This window comes from Gavialis gangeticus, unplaced genomic scaffold (assembly GCF_001723915.1).
Source record: "Gavialis gangeticus isolate Ggan-Ray unplaced genomic scaffold, GavGan_comp1, whole genome shotgun sequence".
NCBI lineage: Eukaryota > Metazoa > Chordata > Crocodylia > Gavialidae > Gavialis > Gavialis gangeticus.
The window spans coordinates 1,588,791-1,600,186 of NW_017729012.1; the positions used below are offsets into that span (position 1 = coordinate 1,588,791).

General features: G+C 41.5%; 1 protein-coding gene across 3 annotated transcripts in view; it reads right to left on the bottom strand.

Annotated features, from left to right (window-relative positions):
• The window catches only part of WSCD1 (WSC domain containing 1), a 64,890-nt gene extending 53,744 nt beyond the window's left edge, over nt 1-11,146 (bottom strand). The window contains exon 1 of one of the 3 annotated variants that reach the window (XM_019511019.1): nt 10,910-11,146. The gene's annotated coding sequence lies outside the window, so the exon portion shown is untranslated. Of the gene's footprint in view, nt 1-6,825; nt 6,913-10,620; nt 10,765-10,909 lie in introns of those variants that run through there. The other 2 variants (XM_019511020.1, XM_019511021.1) reach the window with 2 other exon arrangements.
• Nucleotides 11,147-11,396: the final 250 nt, after the last annotated feature.

Sequence of the window (11,396 nt, forward strand, 5' to 3'; positions counted from 1 at the left end):
AAAAAAGAAAGAAAGAAAAAAAAAGCGGGTGCATATCATAGCTATTGAAGGGAAATTGTGACAAACGTCAAACCGTATTACATTCAAGATAAAGTCAATGCGGATATTAGTCAGGTAAGGCACACCCTTGTGGCCAGTTCCTGAACACACAGGCACTCATCGTGCCATTTGTTCTTCACAGCAAAGACTTCGTTAGCTGCGCTTATTAATGTGCTTTTGCATTCATTGCTATAGAACCTCATTGTTAAAGCAATGATTGTTGCCATTATATTAGTCAAATGTTTTGAGATCTTTTCTTTTTCTCCCTCACAATGATATGTGCTTAGATAGGCTTAATGTATTTGCAATTATTAATCTTGAATTCAAGGTTTCATCGCTAATTTGATTATTCAGGAAGAAACCTGGTTACAAGGCGATGAAATGCTGAAAAGCCAAAGCAGGGTGAGAGAACCTGCATAAAATGCACTGCAGAGGATACAACATGAAATGGATATCTCTGACGAGCAAAAAAAAAAAAAACTTGCTTAGTTGACACTAGCTCACTCCTCCCTAGTACCTTTCGTTGGTTGAGCCTCATGGGCAGCCTGGGGCACAGAGAAGGCTTCCCAACATCTCCAATCAGAGCAGAACCAGCAGTAGACACCAGATCTCTTATTTTCCTACCTGCTGTCCTAGCTATGCATGTGTGTTATTTGCTGTTCTGTTTAGAGGCAATACGCCCCAAACCATATCTAACCCTATAAACATTTTCCAAGATGGGGCTTACAAGGAGATCACAACTCGTACTCACTCGTGTTGAGGGGAACTGTGCTAAGGCTGGAGGAGTTGGTTCAGGGGCTGAACTGATGATATATATCTAACTTGTTTTTCAGTTCAGCCCCTGAATGAATATGAACATGTGTATGTTTTGGGTTGACTAGAATGTCTTGGCGAACCGGGAAATTAAATGTTTATGCTTAAAAACAGTTGGGTCTATTTTAAAACAAAACCTCATTTTGAAACAAAAATCACCAGGTGTCAGTTTTGAAAAGGAAATGGGTCACATTTCCTCGTATCCTTCCTTCTTTCAGCCAAAACAGTTTGTCAGATTTACATTCAACTGATGAAAAAGGTTGGTATTCCCCGAAATCTATTGTTCAGTGAATTTGCTATTTGCCAAAAACCTTTCACCCTGCTCAAGTGCTAAATAACAATGGGCCTTGTTGCACAGTAGTTCTGGGTGGCTTCTGGAGCTCTTTACCCCCCCACGTTGTTTGCACACTAACGCCTTAAAGTGGTTTTGAGCCAGGGGTGAGCAATGATTTTGGGCGGAGGGCCGCTTACTGAGTTTTGGCAAACCATCGAGGGCTGCGTAACAAGCAGCCAAGGGCAGATAAATATTAATTTTCTAAATTTTTAGGGACCCCGCGGGCCAAATAGAATGACTTGGCGGGCTGTGTTTGGCCCACGGGCCGCATATTGCCTGCCCCTGTGAAGCACTCGTTATGCAGCTTAAAGTTACGCCACTCCAGGACAGGATCATCTCTGATCTGCATAACCCAGCTCCTGTTTCATTAAGGTGTGGCCAGTCCCTAGAGAGATGCTGCCCAAGCTAAAGTCCTCCGGTATCCCAGGATCTCTCAGGCCCCCACCCACAGAGCAGGGATAGAAGCCTGTCCTGGCTCACCCGCCCCCTAATGTTAACTTGCAACTACGGCTCCTAGTCCTGCCCCTGCTCACCAGGCTTCTAGTGGCAAATCATAGCTGTATAGGTGGGGGACAGTCAGAGAAGGTTTCTAGGCTCAGGGCGTGACTGCTCTAAACTCTAAGCTGTCACTAACACTGATCAACATTTGTGCAGCTCGCAGCATAAGGTGTAACAAGGCCCAGTGATTCTGAAAAGAGATGCCGAGGGGAAGTCACGGTTAACAACATATTGCTTAAAATGTCTTACACCTGTCCAACAAAGTAACTGCGTGCACCTGCATTTCTTTGTGTTCGCTGATCACAGGGAAGGTTTATTTCTGGAAGAATACACCATTTCAGCCTTCTCCCTGCAGCTGTGTAACAGGCATACTATTAAAGCAATGTACTATAAGCTAAATTACAGTTCTGAGAGAACCACTGGACAACTGGGGAGACTAGGGAAGCAGCTGCAGAAGCTGAGTGCTAATGGAAAGAGGTGTTGCACTTAAACACAGTGCAGCTTGCCTGATTCAGCTCTCACTTAAACCATTTTAGGTTGGTATTTTTCCATTGACTCTACTGAAGTTAGCCCACATTTTTGTCAAGGTAAAAAACAAACAAACAAAACAAACCAGTGAAAGCAGGCTCGTTTCCTATGAGCGTAGGGGCAGAGGTTGTTCATTCAGTAGCAATACTAGCTATATCTTTGCAGAAAGTGTATGTTTGGCCCCTTGTGTCTGGGGGGCAAGAGTCTGACCAGAGTTCAAACTCCAGCCTGCTTGGAGATGGCGCTGCCAGTTGTGGAAGGACGCCTAGTTCTTCCACTCCAGAAGCAAAAGCAGCCACATCATGGCTGCTGCCTCTGTCAGGGCACTGTTGGGTCAGGTCTGTTTCCTTATTCCAACAGCCGCATAGGACATCTTGATTTTTTTTGTCTTGTATTTGTCACTTGTTTGTTTGGAGTGCAACGAAGGTGGAAGTCATGCAAACTATGTAGAAGGACAAGTTCCACTTCAGAGGAGATGAGCATGGCTCCAATTGAGTTGTATCACAAGAATTTCATGGACATTGAACCCCCAGACCAGATTTTAGGCTACCTGCGGTGGTGGGGCAGGGAGGAACCCACGTGGTTAAACCCCTCCTCGGGCACTGGTGCCAGTATTCATGTTTTCCTCATGAATCTTGGGATATTCTAAGGTTTTCACAAAGCATCAAATTAATTCAAGTGATTACGAGGGAATCCCAGCTTTTGTTTCTTAAACAAAGCAAATTCTAAGCTTTTGTCCTAATAAAGAAAAACTTGCAAATGCAAAACAAGTGTAACATAAACACTAAACAGTCAAAAATACCACATAGGTAAACAACATGGATTCCCAAGATGATATTGTGCTTTTCTTTTCCCCTAATGACTAGGTAAGGCTTGATTCATAAGTTTTTGAATGTCTGAGGATGGCAGTTTTGCTCGTGTCCAGTCATCTGTTAATACAACTGTATCTTTTGCTCCTCTTTTCCACATTAGAGTGAGAAACATGTGCATGCAAAAGCAGTACAACAATAAGTCGTCATTCCCTGTAAGTTAATTCGACATACTGTTTTCCTGGTTGGATTAACAGAAAATGGGAAAGTCATAGTCTTAGCTTCTGTTCTGTCTAATTACTTTAAAAGTTTAAAATGCCACAGGCGAGTTTTTAGTTAGTGAAAGGTGCATACATTATCTTAGTTGTTCTTGGTATAGTTGCCATGAAACTATATTGTAGTCAAATGGCAAAAATACTCCACCTCAGCACTTCTTGCAAATGTAGAGCTAAGAAATATTACATGTTCCTTTTAGCAAGGAAACGACAGAGTGCCACTGACATATAAAAATGTCATTTGATTTTTCCATAAAGTTAATATTGTCATATTGCCAGAGTAAGTGTAAAAGAACTGAAGTACATCATTCTTGTTCATTAGCTTTAAAAAGTAAAGAATAAGAAGGACACAAAGTGATGGCTGCTAATAGGAAACATATAATTTATCTTTGTCACGGAGTTCACTTTAAAACTAATGAAATTAAACTTGGGGGAAAGTCAAAATGGAAGGGAAACTCATTCCTCAATAGAACTAGCCCATTTTGTCTGCCTATCCCCATTCTCAGAGGGATGATCCTTTCAGTGATGTTTTTAATGCCAGCTAATTGGAACATTTCTAAATAGAGTATCAGTCGCAATGCCAGTCAAAAAAAGGCAGATTGTTTGGATGTGTAACATGGTGTAGAATACGATCTTGAAAATAGACTGTATTATGCACCTGTGGGATGGCCTCACCTGGAAGACTGGGATCAATTCTGGTCGCCTTATCTCAAAAAAAGATATAGTAAAAATGGAAAGGGTTTTAAGCTGGGCAATGAAAACGAGTAGAGGCATAGAGAGCTTTCCAGATGAAGCAAGACTGAAAGGATTAGGAATGTTCAGATAAGAGCCGAAGCAAATAAGGGTGGATGTGACAAAGGCATAAAAATGATGAATGGCATATAGGAGATCAATCAGGTGCTCTTATTTCTCATAATACAAGAAGAAGGGGACAGTCCATGACATTGAAAGACAATAGCTTTTGCAGGAGGAGATGCTTGTTTACATACTGCATAACTAAGCAGCAACTTCTTGCTGTAAGACATCACTGAAGGCAGGATTTTGATATAATTCAAAAAAGCAATTAAAAACATTTATAGACAGTGAGAACATCCACTGTTACATTACTCACAGTATATGAAAGGATATAAGTTCATGTAATTCAGGACATAGCTGCACCCAATTTAGTCAATAAGACAGAAGAGAGGAGGTTTTCCCAATGGGTGATTTGATTCCTAATCTTCCACTATTAGAGCATTTTGAGTACTGTCCTCTCTCTGTGAAGTGTCTGATCCTGGCCACTGCCAGCGATGTGATATTGGACTTATGGGCCTTAGATCTGAGCCAGAGTAGCGGGTTGCTCATGTTCCTACATATGGAAAGCACTGTCCAAATTACTGCAGGCATAATAGATAAACCTTCATATGTTCAGAAATATGATTAGACTTGGACAACCATGCAAGTGTTTGAGCCCCTGTGGTATCTATAGCCCCATATCATAGCTCACACCTGCAAGCTTTTGTCAGGATATTCTGGTAATTGGGGGTTTCTAATGAGATGTCCAGTACTTATAGCTTCTCGCCATGGCTGGAAATGTCATGCAGGACACCTTACAACACCATATTTAGGCCCTATCGATGCGCCAGAAGTTAGAACATGCAACTTGAGTAACGTTTCAGAACCTCGGCATATATTTGGTCCTGTGTGGTTCCTACACTAGGCAATGCTGTGATTATGTCTGCCATTACTGAAACAGCCACCTCTGGAAAAGATTACTCAAAATCTGGCACCAGCATTAACACACCAAGTATCTTAGGTTAGTGTTGAGTCCAAACCGCTCCACTCCACCATCCTGGGATGGCACAAGAGGGCTGTGGGGCGTTGGGGAAGGAAAGGATTAGATTATTGTCCTATTTTTGTTTAATAATAGAGCCTATGGGCCCCAAAGAGTAAGGTGGTCCACATAATGTAATAAAAAGACTCCAGAGAGTTCAGTCATCAACCCCCTAGCCTCAGTAGCACTGTTCTGTACTTATTATCAAAACCCAAATACCAAATGAGCACTTGTTACTGCTGTTATATACTAGTTGCGTGAAATGGCGAATGAAGCAGCTCCAACCTTCCTGTTCCTGCAGCTCACCTCACCCCACACCTACCTCCTGGTCCATCATGGACCGGCCATTAGGTCTTGTCCTCTGCGCAGTCATCAGAAACCCTGCATCCTTCCCTATGACTGGATGCTTTCCAGAGCCATGTTGGAAAGGGACAAACCTGGTCTATAGGACTGCGCTGCAAGGGTCTCATACCAGATCTACCTCTTTCAGGTTATGGAGATGGACTGTGTCACTCTGTCTCAGTCTCTAGCCTGCAAGTTTCTTTTCTCTAAAGGTCTCGTCTGTGCTGCTGCTCTTGTCCACTTCAAGACTTTGCTCTGTAGCTAGGGTGTCTGAAATATTGCTGAGCTGTGCAAGGTGTGGAGCAACGTGAGAGTTAGTTGCACGTCTGCCTCCAAATTGCTCAACACTCAGTGTCTTGCTCCGCCCTGTCAGGGCTAACAATCAGACTGGCAGCATTTACAGCATTAAGTACTGCTGATTTTCTTTTAGCACTTGTTGTCCTTTCATCATATATATAATACCAAATTTATGGCCACACTGTAAAGAAGTTGCTACAAGGGTAAGCAGGTCGATAATATGCTTCCAAAATGACCTCAGCTGACAGCCGCTAGCCACTTTTTTTAATTGACCACAAAACAAGAAATCGCATTAGGCAGCTGTGTTAGTACCTTTAAAAAAAAAAAAAAAAGAAAGAAAGAAAGATATTATTATTGTACTCTTTCAGCCAAATAGTAACCACAGTAACCTTAGGGTAGTTCTATTAATTTTCCCTAGGCACTGGAAAAGACAACCTAAAGGAGTAATAGTAGTCAGGTGACTGACAGGTGAAGTTTGTACTCCGTTCAGGGCTGTCACTAAAAACGTTGCACAGCACCGAAACTTAGGTCAATAATGCAACGTAGGCTGCAGTTTGTCTGTAGTAGATCTTGTCTAAAGAACAGCAGGATTTTTGCAAATGCAGGGTTTTTGGCACAGCAGAAAGGTTATATTTTGTATCAGAACCTGAACGGAATGGGACTGACTCTTGAACAACATTATTTTTAGCAAAATGCATCTCTCTTGTACACTTCTCCTCTACTTTGTCAGCTCTGTTTGAGGACAAATGTAGTCAGCTTGGAAATGATTTCAAGACCTAACAAAAATAGCTTTTGGCTTTCCGCCTGTCTCTCTGATATAGATAGTCATTTTCCTGAAGCTGTATTGGGGAGAAAAGTCAGGATGAATGTAATAATGTATAGACACACATACACTGTAGCAGACCAAAAAAACCCCAAACTATTGAGAATGGGAAGAATTGCTCTGTTCATTTCAGCTCAGTGCCTCAAATGAAGCTTTAATGTGTGGCTGGTTTTGAGCTTAAAACTCGAAACAATTGAGTAACTCTTTGAAACATCTGCTGTTGCCAGTGCTGCTAATTGAAAGAGCAAGCTCACCCCACAATAGTTTCTGCTATATGTTTGGCTTTTTCTTTTGAGTTTTGAGAAACGAGAGGGAGGAGAGCATCAAGTCCATGTTGCCAAGCATCCATTCTCCCCCTCTGCACTCACGTGCTCCTTGAGATCTGAAGAATCAGAAAGAACTTTCTCATTATCCCACCTTCCAAATCAAAGGGAAAAAGAAACTAGTTGTTACCTAAGATTAAAAAGAAAAAGAAAAAAAGTACTGTTCTTGGAGGCTTTCAGAGAAAGTTGGAAAATTGTAAATGCCAAAAGCACCGCTCAGAAGAAAAATCCTGCTATTTGAAGTTGTGAGCCAAAATCTGTTGGGGTCGAGATAGGCTGCCATTGGTTTTTTTGCATCAGGTCCATAGTCACTATTCCAAGCCTTAGTTGTCTTCAGAAGTTGTATTGTGGTAGTTGTTGTAAATGGAATAAAATTGTCTGGTCTCTTCCTGAACTGCCTTCCTATTCCCTTTTATCAAAAATGCATGTTTTCCAAGGAGAATTATTAAAATAGCTCATTTGCTTTAAACAACCCAAGGAACTACTTTTCTATGAGAGAGGTCTGTAAGATATAAGCTGATAATTGACTTTTCCAGCAGTTGCAATATTATGCTCAAATATGACTCATCTAGAATTGGCTTTTAAAAAGTGTTTGGGTTCATACTGTATAAATATACTGTATAAACCCACTGTATTTAGGTTTATACTGTGGGAACGAGGTGCTCTAAGAGTAATGACTGTATCTTAAAGCAGAATTGTGTGCTTGTCCAAAGTGCTTCAGCGAAAAGACCTGTTTTCAGAGTACTCCTAACAGAAATGAAGGACCCTGGAAGTAAAGTATCAAGCAAAGGGAAGATGTCCAGTAAGTCTTTGACGTCAATGGGGGTTTTGCCATTCACTTCAAGGGCAGTTGGACAGTGGACTAAAATGATGAATGCTACAATGCGTGGTTGGCTCAGTTCAAGGTAGAAGTATAAGTTAGTATGACAGCAGCAAAAACTAAAAACAGAGTGAAGTCTCAAAGAGGCTTTCCTTCCCTGGGAGAAAGGAAGAGGTGAGATGGGGAGGCAGGCAAATAATCATTAAATTGAAAATTTTAAGTTCAAGACATTGGCCATGCAGAGCACCACTCCCACTGATGTCAAAGGAACTGATGGGATGATCATGACTCGGTGTAAGAAAACAGGAAGGATTACGATGGAGAGACAAATGGTCTTTTCTTAAGCACCTGCAAATATTGGCAATGTATATTTAGAGGTGGTAAAAATCAGTGCAGGTGCCAAAGGGTCAAATTCTCCAGTTCCTCTTCCCACCCAGACCTAACAAGAGTTTTGTCTGAGTTAAGCCAAAGGGGGTCTGGACCATTTAGTATTTCCTTAATTGCACTTTAAGTCATCTGAATGAACATGGTACTGGTGAGCCAGAATAATATCACCGACTTGAGCCTGATGTATTGTGGGCAAGACCTGTGCAAACTACCACCCGCAGCTCTACCAAGGCACCCTAGCCTGTCTCAGTGCCACTTAGCTTAGTGGCTTTATTCATTGTTTTTCTTCCCTCTAGCTTTCTCTTTTGTATAGCAGAAAACCAAAGTTATTGCAACTTTGGGATCAAACCAGGATTTTAACTTTAAAAAGCCTGGCTAATAGTGAGCTGGTCCCACCACACACTCCCATTCCCTCCTAGTTTCCCAGTCCACTGGAAGACTTGTTCAGTACCCCGTTTCTAAACCTTTTCTATAGTGGGGGTTTTCATTGCTTTTAAAGAAGGGAGTACTGTTCCCCCTTCTAAAATCCCCCATGGTTATGAGTGACATAACATAATGTTGCTATTAAATAATCCTAGAAATCATTATATATTAACTTTTCCAACCCCTTTTCCAGAGAAATTGAGTGCATTATCTAAGTCATTCTAAATGAGAGACTAATAAAACTGAGAGATGATCCATGCATTTTTCTTGCCAGGTTTTGGCCAGCAAATTATTATTATTGCATAACAGGCTTTCACTTTTCAGAAGAAGCCTCCCCATTTGATGTTAAATCATAAAGTTCCACTGAGCTACCCTGAATTTATTGCAGCTTCACATCTGGGCCTCCCCCTTTAACTTTTAGAGGTGCTGCGCACCCATCCCTCCAGTTAGTTGTGGGAAGCTAGAAGCAAATGCATCAATATGGAATTAGATGACTTTCCCCCTTGTTTTAACTGTAACTGTTTCTTCCTACCCCCCATAAAAGAAATCTCCTACCCAAGTCATCAATGAAGTCTTAGTCCCCCAGGTGGCATATCTATGCTGACACTTTCAGAGGTGACAAAAACACATGCCTGTCTTGTGAGTGGTGGCTCTCAGTAGAAATCTACGGTTGTGGTGTTACTTTAAGTACAACATTGAGTCCATCGGCAAGCTGGAAAAGAGGCAGAAGCTGCCAACATTCCCTGTGTTTTCCGGCTGCACATATTGAGTTTACCTCTTTCTCATATTATTGTTGACTGGAACATGCTATAAAATGAAATCCAACTGCAACTTATCTTTCAACATTGGCATTGTGTTAAAGCTCTTAAATAATCATGAGCTGTGACCTAAGGAAAGCAGTAAACAAAAATTATGCAGAGATGAGAGGCAATCAGGCAGTAAAAATGTACAGAGTTCATAAGCTACATAACATACCTGTGTCTGTACTTGCTATACTGAATGGGAGTTGCCCACAGAGTGTACAATAAAAGCGGTGTCATAAGGTATGAAATTAATTTACTTAAGTAAATGGTGATATCCCAAAACAGAGCAGAGATTCAACCCAAGTGGGTTGTAAAGTCAGCTTTTAACTGAGTGGATATGATCGTAACAGCTCTCTAATTGGTTGCTCCATTTACCCAAGGTTAGTTTATCATCAGAAGTAAAGGTAGGTCTAGAAAATAACAGCATGACCCCCTCACTACCCTGGTAGCAGGAATGGCAGGGAATTGTGTTGAAGGTAGTGGTAAGTTAAAAAACGTTTAGCGTGACACAGGATACTGGCTTGGAAAGTGTTAGAATGACAGGTTAGTAATATAAAATGTGCCAGAGTGATATGCTGTATTTTTGTGAACCCACCACTCAACACTTTTTTTTCTAGGTCGGTGATAAAAATCATGCAATTATCAGGTAGATTGAATCCACACCAGTGTGGAATAAACAAGATATCCATATGTGCATGCACTCTAGGGAGAGAGGAGTATACTCTAAAGGCACATAATGTGTGTCATCTATCAGAGATCTTTAAAAAGAAAAGAGAAAATCAGGAGAGCTATCTCCAAAAAAAACCAACCCCCATTCTTCTAGAGTTTGGAAAGTATTTTAGTACAAAGTAAATCACATTGATAGGATATGCGTCTCCTTGAGGTTCAAAACTCAAGTGAACACACACAAAATGACATTTTATGTGCAGTTTTTGAAAACCAATATGGTTCTACTGCTACAGGCTGAAGTTTTCCAAGAGACCGTTGTAGAAAATGCACTGTATTTAGAGCTGGATCATCCCATGACAGCTAAACACAAGCTAAATGTGCAATAATATACACTAACATCAAAACAACATATATGCATAACACAAAAGATGTAAAAAATTGCAAGTCCTTTCTGGCAAAGCCCTAAATACCTAATTAACTGCAACGGCTGCCCACTGGAAATGATTAGAATATATTTTACAATACAGTGGGGCAGGTGAAACTGCTTAAGGAAACACTGCTTTAACAGCCTGCTTTGCGGTGGGATCCAACACAAGCACACACATACATGCTATTCATTCCTACTTTTTAAGTATAATCTCTCTAACCAGCTCGGGGAAGGGCTTCCTGGCAGCAACCTGCAGTCTTTGCGAACAACGCAGCTGAGCCCCGCATACTTGAGATGGGATTGATCATTTTAATAAATCGCACGGCCGTTTCGGTCTGTGTTGCATGTTAATGCCCCGGCATCTGCAAAAAGTTGTCTAGTTATCCCTTGTATAATAGCAAGCAGGCGAATAGCTTGCAGAGGGAGGTAATGCAACTGTGCAAGGAATAGTAGGAGGAGGTTGGGGGGAAAAAAGAAATCCCTCACCTTTCTTTTTTGGTCAAGGAACTCCTCTTCTAGTGAGGCAAAGTCCTAGACAATCCAGTGAAATATTATAAAAAGCTGTAATGCATATTTGAAAAGCTGATAAATCCTGCTCTCCTTGCCATTCCTCACTAATCCTTCTTCTGTCTCCCAGATTTCAGTGCACAGAGCTGTAATCCTCCGGAGTACCCCCTCAGTGCTTTGCCTGTATCTAAGCTCTGCACTTCAATACCTCCAGCTGTTTATATCAGTAACTAACCAAGCAGCAAGATATCATATCCACTCTGCACATGCTCACTGCTCACCAGCCGTTGCTGCTGCCAAGCTAGGACATCTCCAGGGTCCTAGTGACTCACTAGGCCAGTGTTCAGGGAGCCAGGGGTTGGAATATATCAGGGACATTTATATTTGATGGGGAGGCTGAAAGGAGGGAGAGATCCCCTTCCCTTCTCCATGCAAACTGACACGAAACAAAGACGCACACTGTGTG